The sequence below is a fragment of the Salminus brasiliensis genome, chromosome 13 (assembly GCF_030463535.1).
Source record: "Salminus brasiliensis chromosome 13, fSalBra1.hap2, whole genome shotgun sequence".
Taxonomy (NCBI): Eukaryota; Metazoa; Chordata; class Actinopteri; order Characiformes; family Bryconidae; genus Salminus; species Salminus brasiliensis.
The window spans coordinates 28,999,156-29,011,649 of record NC_132890.1 but is presented as its reverse complement, the minus strand read 5'-3'; the positions used below and the strand labels follow the sequence as shown (position 1 = coordinate 29,011,649).

The following is a 12,494-nucleotide window of genomic DNA, read 5'->3' as shown; positions in this document are numbered from 1 at the left end:
TCTCTCTCTCTCTCTCTCTCTCTCTCTCTTATCCGATCCTTAACTCTCTTTCTTTCTGTCCCCCCCCTCAACCCCCCCCCGGTTCCCTATGTTTCTCGCTCTCTCATTTCTACACTGTTAATGTAACACCTGGATTCATTACTCTCTCATTATCAGCTCTTGATAGAACAAATGTGGCAAAGATTCAAAACAACAGGGCTAATTACTCAGCACACAAGTACCAACACTCTCCCTCTCTCTCTCTCTCTCTCTCTCTCTCTCTGTTTCTCACTCACACTCTTCTCCTCAGAGTGGAAACATATGAGCCGTATGTCCATTAAAGCTGATCTAGGATCAGATTTCTTGGCTCAAAACCCTTCAGACAGTCAGAAAACTATCCACTAGCCTGTGTGCAGCTGGCAGAGTTCAGGAGATGAGACTGGGGACAGTCTAAGGCCCGTCCACATGTTTTCATCAATAACATCTCTTATTGACTTCTGTTCACATGTAAACGCTCTTTTTGGTCCATGCAAATAAAGCTTTTTGAAATCACTTTTTTAAGTGAAGTTCTGATGTTACAACACGTTTCTTCCCGAATCTCAACTCCTTACTTACTGAACTACATTAGTCATAAAACAAAAGCGTCTACACGCAGATAGCACTAGATTTCAGATTTGCACGTAGGAATAAATGTATTTACTGTTCTGTTATAAACATATAATGCTCTTTTCTATTCTGTAATTTTGCTTGCATAGAGCACTATGTAGGGTGCAGTGTGTAATTTGAGATTTAGCTTGTCTTCTTTTTTTAATTGCCACATATCAAGCAAACCACTTCATTAACATGTGAAGCCAGCCATCACATCTTTTTGGACTTACCCACTGATGCAGCATTGCTAGGCAGAGGAAAGCATGGCTCCACAGCTCTGATACAACAGCTAGCAGATGCCTGTGCTTCACACTAGGAGTGATGAGGAGGGAGTGTCATCAACGCACCTCAGAGAGAGCAAGGCCAATTGTGCTCTGATGGACTCTGATGCTGATGGCAAAAAGCATGACCCAGAATTTGAACCAGTGGTCCTCGGATCATAGTGGCGGCACCTTAGTCACTCTGAGCCACTCTGAGTGGAGGTAGATTGAACTGAATGTATCCTCAGTTATTATTTGAGCAACCTTGACCTAGTGACACTTTGTAAAGTGTAAAAAAAGTGTAGTTATTGTTGGCCACTAGCTGTTCACTACAGGCAGGCTTAATGTTTCCCTGTGTATAAAAAAAGATTGATATGATCAGTCTGAACTGTGTGCCAGCTTGTTCTTGGTATTCATGATCTTGTCAGCTTTTTAGAAATTCATAAATTTACAATTTTACAAATTCACAAAGACCTCCTGAACAGTCCATATGCCATGGGCAGACGGTGGGCACGGCAAGTGGTTGCTATGGAACTGTGTGGTTACACTGCATTGATGTTAATGAACAGAAAACAGAAGAGAAAACAGTATCTCGCTCTAAAAGCTAAACGCAAGTCAACAGCACTGAATATCTGATGCAAGGAAAGAGGTAGAAGGCTGGAAGTAAAAATTGTTAAAAAGGGGGGGGGGGTTCTCAAGGGTTTCGTTAGTAAAGACTATATAGAAACACCACAACCTAGAGAACCACCTGGATTCTTAAATGGTTCTTTGCCTGGTTCAAATGTTCTGCGATTAGTGAAAAACACACAGAAAAACTGACCCAAATGAGGGCAGACCTAAGAATCTGAGCCACTGTGATGGCTAGGCATCAGTACAGATATACAGTGGTCAGTATTTACCAAAGGGGGCCAAAAAAAAAACGGCAACAGGGTCAATGGCACCTAAAAGGCTCATTAATGTGATCCATGGAGGCCCCACCTTACAACTTATAGGACTTAAAGGATCTGCTGCTAATGTCCTGGTGCACAGGATGCCTTCAGAGGTCTTGTGGAGGATCAAATCAAAAATGGTCAGATCTGTACTGGATATTAGGCAGGTGGTAATAATGTTATGGTGTAAATCTCAGTATAGCAGTAGCTAGAATATGTAGGTGTCTTATCCGTAGTTTCATTTTAGAATAAATTATGACTTGATATCATTTAAAAATGACAATCTTGTAGGTTTGAGCGGCTTGGGTTATGTATGTGGTCCATTGTTCTACAGAATGTGTGTGGAGTAATGTGTGATGTGTAGGTCAACAGAGTTTCAAACAACTGTTTTTTTTAATAGAAAGAAGGTGGGCTTCTGAGTGGCGGCCATCTGAGCCCTAACTCTGTCATCATGAGGTCCCATGTAAATAGGACAACTCTTCCTCTCCCTCCATTACTCAGATAAGATTACTCTTATCTGAATAATAGAATTAGCCATTAGAGCCTGTTTACGCCTGTTTTTAGTAATCGGAACACATTCGGATTTCACTTGGCCGCATGAAAATGTGAAATGTGAATTGTGATTGGATTATGATCAGAGATTGTTCCTTTGCATTGAAACAGTCCGTTGCATTTTCTGATAGAGCCGGCAGTGTGATAACCACCTACTGTTCCACGTAATTGATCCACCACTGTTCCTTTAAACTCCTCACAGTGCCCCAGCACAGGACCATTTATTTATTTATTTTATCAATGTTTTCCCTTTTTCTCCCAATATGGTACTGCCACTTAACCCACCCATTCGCAATGCCCTTAGCACTAGTAATGCTCCCGACACTAGGAGTGTAAGGGCTTAACATGCCTCCTCCAATACGAATGCAAAGCCAGTCCCTGCCTCTTTTCGAGCTAAAGATGCCACTGATGTGCCACTGAGTGGTTGCTGACACACTCGGAGGAAAGCGCCGGGTTCCCAGCTCCACTGCACCATTTAACAGATGCCTCTGCAGGCCAACATCACTTAAAGGTGATGAGGGGAGAGAGCACCATCTACCCACCTGGAGAGAGCAGGGCCAATTGTGCTTCCTCTGCTGATGGTAAAGCAGCATGGCTAGGTGATTCAGGCCACGGTGGCAGGGTGTTAGACCTCTGAACTACCTGGAGCCCTGAAGCAGGACAAATTTGATTAAGAAGTGTTATTTACAGGAGGATAACTGGAAATGATGAATAATAAACTCAGATACAAAATGCATGTGAATGCCAGGTGTAAACAGACCAAGCGTGTTGAGTGGTATTTGATACTGGTCTAGCAGCAGTTTGAAAAGATGGGTCTCTGATGAAGCATGTGCTAGCACTGGTAGCCTTGTGTGAGGGGAACTGGAAATTACTACATTTGGGAGAATATATGGGAAAGAAGTAAGGAAAGCTGATATTTTTAAGTTATATTGCACACAAATTGATGAAGTTTCCCAGATTTGGCAAAGGCTGTGTTCGAGAAGTACTGACACAGTAAATTGGTACACAACACATTAGTTGTGAGAGTGTGTAAGAATGCTGTCGCTGACTTTGTGCGCCGTTCACGAGCTCGAGGGAAGTGGGGAAAAGGAAATCAAATTAGCCACAGTATCGCTTTGTGCATCGATCCCTCTGGCCCCGTTCACTACTGCCAGCGGGAATCATCCACAAACGATCCGAATGCAGACGATCCATTCGTCTCACATTAATACTATTGTCTGAGTGCAGCTGAGGATTCTTATCAAGCAGAAACACGCACACACACACACACACACACATCCTCTCTTCCCTCCAGCTGTCTTTTATTCATCTCCACACAATGCACACACATCCTGATGTCTCTCTGTGTGTGTGTGTGTGTGTGTGTGTGTGTGTGTGTGTGTGTGAGGATGAGCTAAGCTGAGCTCAACTCCCCTGAGTTTTGCAAATGGGCAGAGTCTACGACGCCGTTTGTGTGTGAGCAGGGGAAGCAGCAGTGACACACACACACACACACACTCTTGGCTGGTAGTCTGGCTGCCGGATCGTACCACCGTACCACCATCTCCCACACACACCACTCGCATGCGAGGATCTCTGCATCTCTCATTTTTTCAACCATCACATAGAAAGTAAGTGTCTGCTTTGATTGTTTCAACCCTGTGTGTGTGTGTGTGTGTGTGTGTTGGGGTGACAACCCCAGACTGACTAAGTGAACGGATGTTTGCAGTAACACACTCTCACATGCTCTCGCTCACTCTCTTTTTAACACTCTGAGCTACTGAATGTGTGGTATGGTCTGTGTGTGTGTGGATGTCTGGCGGTGCTTTTCGGCGAGTGTGTGTGTGGGGTTTTGGCGAGAGTAGAGAAGTTCAGAGTGCTCCGGCTGGTCACAGAGGAGTCCCGTCTGAAGCAGATCTGTGTGTGTGTATGTAAACAAATGGAAAACACTGTTTAATTCCAGACTTTATAACATGTTTATTACACTGTATTTGTTCATATCTACTAAACTAATGAACTGTATGGGGACTGTATATATATATATATATATATATATATATATATATATATATATATACACATGTGTGTGTATACGTGTGTGCATGTATAATACATTCATATCTATAAGGAGAATAAAGTTCAGAATGCACAGGTGAGTCTCAGTCATTAATAGAAGTAATGAAGAGTACAGTGAGAAAAGCCTCAGTAATAATAGGAAGCAGCAGCCTGAAGCTCACTGACCGTATTCAGAGCGTCATCTACTGCTGATGCTTCAACATGGAATCTAATAAAGTGTGCGTATGTGTGTGTGTGTGTGTGTGTGTGTGTGTGGTTAAACAGTGACCGCAGTGTGCAGGTCAGTTCCTGACCACACACACACCTGTGTGTTTAGAGCATCTGCAAAACTGCATAACAAAGCCTGCCTCAGCACTTTCTTTTTTCTTTCCATCTCTCTCTCTCTCTCTCTCTCTCTTTGTATATCTCTCTTTCCTTCTCTCTTGTCTCGTATCTATCTGTTGTGTCTATTTTATATTTTATATTTTTTGTTTCTATTATCTATAGCTGATCTATCTATTTTCTCTATCTATTTTTCGATTTGTTGGTCTGTACGTCTGTCTCTGTCTGTCTAGCCATCTATTCATCTATTTATCTGTCTGTATTTACTGTATTCTATCTGTCTATCAACCTGTCTGTCTTTCTATCTGTCTGCCCATGTAAATATCTCTATTGTTCTGTCTGCCTTTCTGCCTGTGTATCTATCTGTCTTTCCAGCTATCTGTCTGTATGTATCTTCTTTCTATATATCTGTCTGTCTGTCTATCTATATATCGCTATCTATTGTTCTGTTTATCTATCTATCTATCTATCTATCTATCTATCTCTGTCTATATATCCCTCTCTTTCTCTCTCTTTCTCTGTAATAGGTTTGTTTTACATGCATCACAAGCCCACATGCAATGACACACTGCATCACTACTCACTGCACAGTTCTGTACTTTATACTAAACACTTTGCTCTTTCTTCTTATTTATGAATGTGTGTATGTATGACATGGTGGAGTGGTGTGTATGTGTGTGGATTATCTGCTGCAGTGTGAGTAAAGGCAAATGCTGATGATGTTTTTTTTTTACTGTAAACACAGAGGAGTGAGTTTTACTGAACACTGAAATGAGTTCTGTGCCACTTTCTCCACCAGAGCTAACATCAGAGGAACCAAATGCACAAAACACACACACACACACACACACACACACAATCATCACTATCTGAAAAATATATATTTTAATTTTTTTCAAAGTATTTAAAAGTCCCAGTAGTCCTGATGAGTGGACCAACAGAAATACTCCAAAATGACCTGGAATGAAATCTTTTCATATTGACTTCCATTCGTCATCGCTTTGGTGCATTTCTCAGATTATGTTTCTCAAAACTATTTGTCCATGCTCCACTTTATCCACCCATGCACCTGCACATCATTAAAGCCATGTCATATTCAGTTTGGACAAACAACAAACGCTTTGGCATAGTCACACAAATGATGATGTACACATGTCTGCTGTTTCCTACATTATCAATCACTTTCATGATGTCTATCAGAATGCACTATGCTTTACTCTGCTGAATTGCTCTATCCCCCAAAACATCTAGTCATTACATCACTGCATACGCCATTACATTCAAAAGTGCTAAACCAGTTGTCAACATCTGTGAAGCTTATTTTGTACCTTTCTTTTAGACTTTAAGATCAAGCAATGATCAACCAATTGTCTCAAATAGAACCTTTAATTGGCAAGCATATATAAACAGAGCACAACACAGTTGTACAGTGTCCGACAATGGAGAAACCACAAGGATCGCAATCACATGGTGTGCCAACAAATTACCGTACAAAGAGTAAAAGCATGAATGTGAATTCTGTCCAACCTCCTGCAATCAGGCTCCCACTTACAGTACTGTGTAACTGTGTACTGTTGAATATTGAAAAGTTCAACAAAGAGACAAAGAGACAAAGTGCGGCTTTAAGCATTTTCCATCACTGTCATCAAAACCTTCTGTCATCTGAAAGTATTCCAGTCTCCCACACAAGAAAATCCCAGGTGGTAAAGCACTGAGCGTCTTTTGAGGACTGTGCCAAAGCAATTGAAAAAACCTATAATGGTCTACCTAAACAGACAGATACAGTAACTAGTGTGAGATAGTTCCCCCCTTTTTCTGCCAAAACCATCAGCAAAAACAATACACTTTTGCCCAGGATCTATACGTATATACTGACAACATGACTAAGCTTTCAGAGCACATGGACTTGTCATTCTGGTGACACTGACATGTTCATTGGCCTAAATACTTTTTTGGAAGAGGTGCTGGGGGAGGATTTTAAGCACTGTAGGGGTATCTGCTTTTGAGGAATTTTGTGAAATGCACTCACTGTTGTGAAAATGTTCCTGATGATTTAAGAAATGCATTAAAGTTACTGAACTTTTAAACTTATTTAAAGTTATTCTGGAGCATTTCTATTGGTCCATTCATCATGGAATTGCCAGATTCACTCCGTCTCAAAACAGGACAAAAATGGAAAGGTTTGTGTGACACACAGTCAGTGATGTACAGTAACAGCTATCCTTTCTGCTTAAATATGCTCTCTCTCTCTCTCTCTCTCTCTTCCCATCTCTCTCTCTCATAATGACACTGTCTCTCTGTCTATGACGCTCTCTCTCTCTTTCTCTATCTCCCTCTATGGCTCTGTCTCTCTTTCTGTAGGCCTATATCCCTCTCTGTCTTTCTGTGTATCTATTTCTGTTTCTCTCTCTATGACTCTCTCTGTCTCTCTCTTATTACTCTATGACTCACAATGGTGTGTGTGTGTGTGCATGCATCCAGGTGCTCTGAAGCTGTATATCAATGCTTAATAGTAAAAGGTCAGCTAGAGGTCAGGCACAAGTCAGAGACTTGGCCGCTGCCACAGAAAGACACTGGAACACTCTCTCTCTCTCTCTCACACACACACACACACACACACACACACACACACACACTCATACACAACCCCTGTGTGTTGATCAGTAGACAGACTGAACTGCCATTCAGTTTTACTCTTCATATTTACTTCACCGTCCATACACAATAACATACTAACCTCTCTCACCCCTTCTTTTCTCTCTCTTCTTTCTCCCCTCTCTCTCTTTCTCTCTTTCCATCTTTCTCCTTTCACTATCTATATACCTCTCTATCTCTATCTTTCTTTGTCTCTCTCTCTCTCTCTCTCTCTCTCTCTCTCTCTCCCCCCCTAGCCAAGTGCTTGGCTGCTGTCGGCAGCTTCCATATTGTCTGGAAGCCACACCCAACCACACACACACACACACACACACACACACACAGAGTGCTGAATTAAACATGGGCTCGGTTCTGAGCAGGGGCTGCTAAGTGCCTGCAACATGGACCTGCTCCAGAACACACGCACACACAGACAGGCATGGGCTCTTTTGGGTCAGGTAATACACATCGGAACGGAAGAACTGAGTCCACCAGCACCACAAACACACACACACACACACACACACACACACACACACACACACACACACAGTCTTCGCAGGGGAATACACATCAGCAGCAGAGTGCTCAAAGGAAGTCTCTGCTTATTCCCTAGATACACTCTCACGCCTCTGCCCTACTCTAGACCAGCACACACTCTGTTTAAAAACACACACACACACACACATGCATTTACACCTACACCCATACCCCCTGCCCCTTACACACACACATACACATACACACACACACACACACACACACACACATACACACTTTACACCTACACCGAGATCCTCCCACACCTTTGCCGGAGTGAATGTCTCTACTGCCCAGGGAAGTCCTTCCACTAGATTTTGGAGCATGGCTGTGAGGATTTGATGCCATTCAGCAACAAGAGTGGGGGACCCCAAGTGGCACAGCCGTGTAACCACTGGCTTACTCAGTTTTGATTCCCCATAATGCCAGAGCCATCCGTGACTGTGTGATGCAAGCAGCACAGGCATCTGTTAGCTACTGTAACAAAATTAGCATTTAGGCTACGATCACACAGCGAGGAAAAGAGGCCTGATTCCGATTCCTCCCAGTGCTGGCAGCTTCATGTTATAGGAGGAGTCATAGTTAGTGGGGAGAAACTATCAAATGACTAAATCTATAGATCACAGCTCAGTTTCTAAACCTTACGGCCTTAAACAGCCAGCCTTACAGCTACTGTGATCAGTCTGTCTCTTTTAAACACACACATGAGCAAGACTACTGCACTAGGGTAAATGGAGTGTGTATAGATCTCTTCAGCTGTGAAGGTGTGTGTGTGTGTGTGTGTGTGTGAATAATTACTGCAGTGTTTGTTAAGTTGCTGCATCAGTCAGTCTGCTCAGCTTCAGCAATATTGCAGCCAAGCGCTCCATGCCAGTGTGTGTGTGTGTGTGTGTGTTTCTTTTGAATTAAACGTTTGAAGGAAAAAGCTTAAAAAGCAAAAAGTGGTGAAGGACTGTAAGATATACAACCTTACACGAGAAAAATATTCACAATCTCTCTCTCCTCTCTCCCTCTCGCCCTCTCTCTCCTCTCGCCCTCTCTCTCTCTGTGCAGTGGTTTGGTGGTCAGTGTAAACAGGGCTGTAAAACAGGTTTTGGATGAAAAAGCACAAAAGCAGAAGCAAAGTCACACATTATGAGCAAAAATAACACTGTAAATAATTCAGGTCTCTTTTTAGAGTAAAACCACATTAAGGCCTGCATTAGTGTACCCGTGAGAAAAAAACAGTTTCTCCTCTTTTGCTCGCTCTTCCGCTCCGCTAGACGTTCCGGAGTAACTAGGCCGGCCTGGTTAGCTCGGGACTGTGCTGTAGTCACACCAGACAGTCGCTGTTTGCGTCTCCCAGAGTAATGAGCATGACGAACTGCGGCGTCACCAAGATCTAATGGGCCCCACTGCAAAAAAACAAAGATCCCCATACAAGCATTACCTTCAGTGAATGAAAAGGACTGTATCTGAAGCAAGGCTGTGCTGTGATGCAGGCTGAGCAGTCCTGCCAGGACTTTGCTGCCGTTTCTTGTGACTGGACTAAGAACTCGCGGCAGCGTTTTTTCTTCTGTCTGATATTGCTTATCCTGTTGCACCCAACGCACCCAGTATCAGACCAAGAACAGTTCCCGAAAATGAACCGGCGACAGGGCATTGATGCAATCCATGGAGGTCCTAGTTCACAACTTACAGGACTTAAAGGATCTGATGACAATGCCTTGGTGCCAGATACCACAGGACACCTTCAGAGGTCTTATGGAGTGTCTGGTCAGCTCTGTTGTGGCAGCTAAAGGGAGACCTACTCAATATTAGGTGTGGTGTTAATGTTATAGCTGATTGGTGTAACAGTGTTTGATGTAACTGTATTTGGAGCATATAAAATTTCTAGCAACCCTGGTGACTGACATGGCAAAGCATCTGCCGATGCAAAAGAATAATAATAATAATAATAATAATAATAATAATAGAATGTTTTAATTGTTTAAATAAAAGTTTCCAGCCAAGAGTAAACACTCCTGATGTAGAAAGGTCAGAATAGAGTTGCCAACCTCAGCGCACTGAATCGGTACCCTGATTTTGTACTAAATTCAGTGGAGGGGTAGCTGACCTCATGAGGCAATCTAAGGGCCCATCCATATGTCTCCAGATATTTTTGAGAGAAAATGCACAACAATGCAAAACAACTACAAAATTCAAAAAATTCAGTTCATATGAGCATGCCAGTCCAGCAAGCGGTGCAGATATCCCATGAAATTTGATGTATAGTTCATGAAGAGCAAGTGTAATGGCCAAAACAGACCTAAACACAGTGCAAAGCTGAAGCATGTTTTCTAACAACATCAAAAGTTCCCCAATATATTGGTAGAGTGTTTTTCAAAAACCTCCATTGTTAGTTCCCTAAAATGTTGTGTTTGTGTGGGCAGAAGTCCAAAACGCAGAGAACATGCTCCTTCTGATATCTGTGGTCTTAGCCTGAGGTACAGTATATGTCCAAATGTTCCTTCAGAGCTTCTTTTAAAATCAAGGGTAATAACAGAGAGTTTGTGTCCCTTTTCTGTGGTAACAGCTTCTGCTCTTCTGTAAAGGCCTTACACTAGACTTGAAACATTGTGAGGATCTGATGTCATTCGACCATGAGAGCATTAGTGAGGTCAGGTACTGGTAATGAATGATTAGTTCTAGATCAAAAATGCCACTTAAGCTTATCCCAGAGGTATTGGCTGTCTGGAGCTCCAGCACTCTAGAGAATTCAGGTCCACTGCTCCACAGTCCAGTGCTGGGGGCTTTATACCCCTCTATCTGCGGGACGGCACTGGGCATGGTGACTTTAGACTCACGCATGGTTGCTCCAGAGTGTCCTGTTATATTGGCAAAGCTTTTCTATGGTGATTAAACAAGCTGTGCGTACCTAAATGCCTGTGTCAGTAATGGCGCACCATAAAGTAGCTGAACTCACTCATTAAAAGGAGTGTCTGGACACTTGTATGTATAGTGCAGCTACAGAACCTGGTCTTCTCAGTTATCAAGCTTTAGTGGTATCTGGTGCCTATATGCACCAACAGTGTGTTGGATAAAAAAAATTGCCTGGATGAGAGATCTTTTTTTGATGGGTGAGGGTGGATGGGGGTCAATTGGAAAATTTCTTGTTCACCTAGTTTTACATGTGGGCTACTATTACATTGCTCCCCACTTCTCAGATCAAATCTGCACCTTTGGGAAAATGTGTCTCTGAACTTGGTTCAACTGTGTAAAACTAAAGAAGCAATCTTCAGACCTTTTCCAGTACGGGGCAGAAATTGTGTCAATTTGATTTCACACCAAACTATCACTTCAATGCAGCTTTATAGCTGGTATAGTGATAAGAAACAGACCTTACACTCTGTGGAATCCTGTTATGCACACCTACACACCTAACACACACTCCCATTCCCAGAGTCTCAGTAGGTTGTGTGACTTTGTTAGTCGTCCTTGTGGCTGCCTGATCTCTGACCTCCACAGAGCCGCCCTGCTCCTCGCTGCTCTAATCACACTCCACCGCCACCTTCCTCACCTTCGTCTGCAGCTTTTCATCATCCTCCCTGCCGCTAATCTACCCGACCAGCCGAGCAATTTCAACCCCATTCTGCAGCGGGAGCGGCTTTGAGCTTTTCGTGCCCCGAGGCTTACAGGATTTCTGCTGCGGAAAGAAACGCTGTTGTTTTTCCTCATCCCTCCATTCAGCTGCTAGTTTAGGTGATTGTTATGGATCAGAACAGAGCCTAGCATAGCATTAGCAAAGCAGCTACAGAGCTTGTTCACAATGATCTTGAGATTTATTTTTTATTTATCTCTTTTTATTATTATTTTTTTGTTACAAAGACCCTACCTGCCACCCACACACACATCTGTGTGTTCTTGAAGTTGGGCTAATGTAGTCAACAGGCAATGCAAGCTTATTAGCATCACCAGTTAGCGTGACTCACTCACCTCAGACCATATGGAGTTGTTCAGTAATCTCTAATGGACCTGTTATGTGGTTTCTGACACTGGATGAGTCACTCTTGTCTATAAACATGGTATAAAGTAAAGAGCAGCCCTAATGCAGTAGTAGGCCATGTGAAGCCAGGATTTTGTCCATACTTTAATATAGTTTCCTAGATTTCTGCTGTGGAGAGAAATTTATTTAATTTTCAATAAAATAAGATATTTTTCACAATATAGTATACATGTACTGTAAGATCTAAGCTGGTCAACCACCTTAACCAGCTTGACCAGCTTAGATCTTACAGTACAGGGTGTTAGATGGTCTACAAGCATGATCAACCTGACCATACTAGACAACCAGTATTACCAAGCTGACTGACCAGGGTGACCAGCAAGATTGAGTGGGTTTTTGTCACTGAAAACCGAGCTTTTCCAAAACGGTCTTCATGGTGATGTTTGAAAACAAGGCTTCATGCTGATATCACAATTTCAGATTCAGATCTGTTTAGATTTAGAATCATTATTCGTGACTTGCATAGTGCACTACATAGGACGTCGTGAGTCATTTGGGATTAAACCTCTGTGTTTTCCTCCTATTTCTTGGTGTTGTGATGTTTTTTTTAAG

At 42.6% G+C, this 12,494-nt stretch overlaps 1 protein-coding gene across 1 annotated transcript in view; it reads left to right on the top strand.

Annotated features, from left to right (window-relative positions):
* Window positions 1-3,882: 3,882 nt before the first annotated feature.
* Window positions 3,883-12,494, top strand: part of sema6d (semaphorin 6D) — a 133,215-nt gene continuing 124,603 nt past the window's right edge. Inside the window, exon 1 of the mRNA XM_072695728.1 lies at window positions 3,883-3,978. The gene's annotated coding sequence lies outside the window, so the exon portion shown is untranslated. The remainder of the gene's footprint in view (window positions 3,979-12,494) is intronic.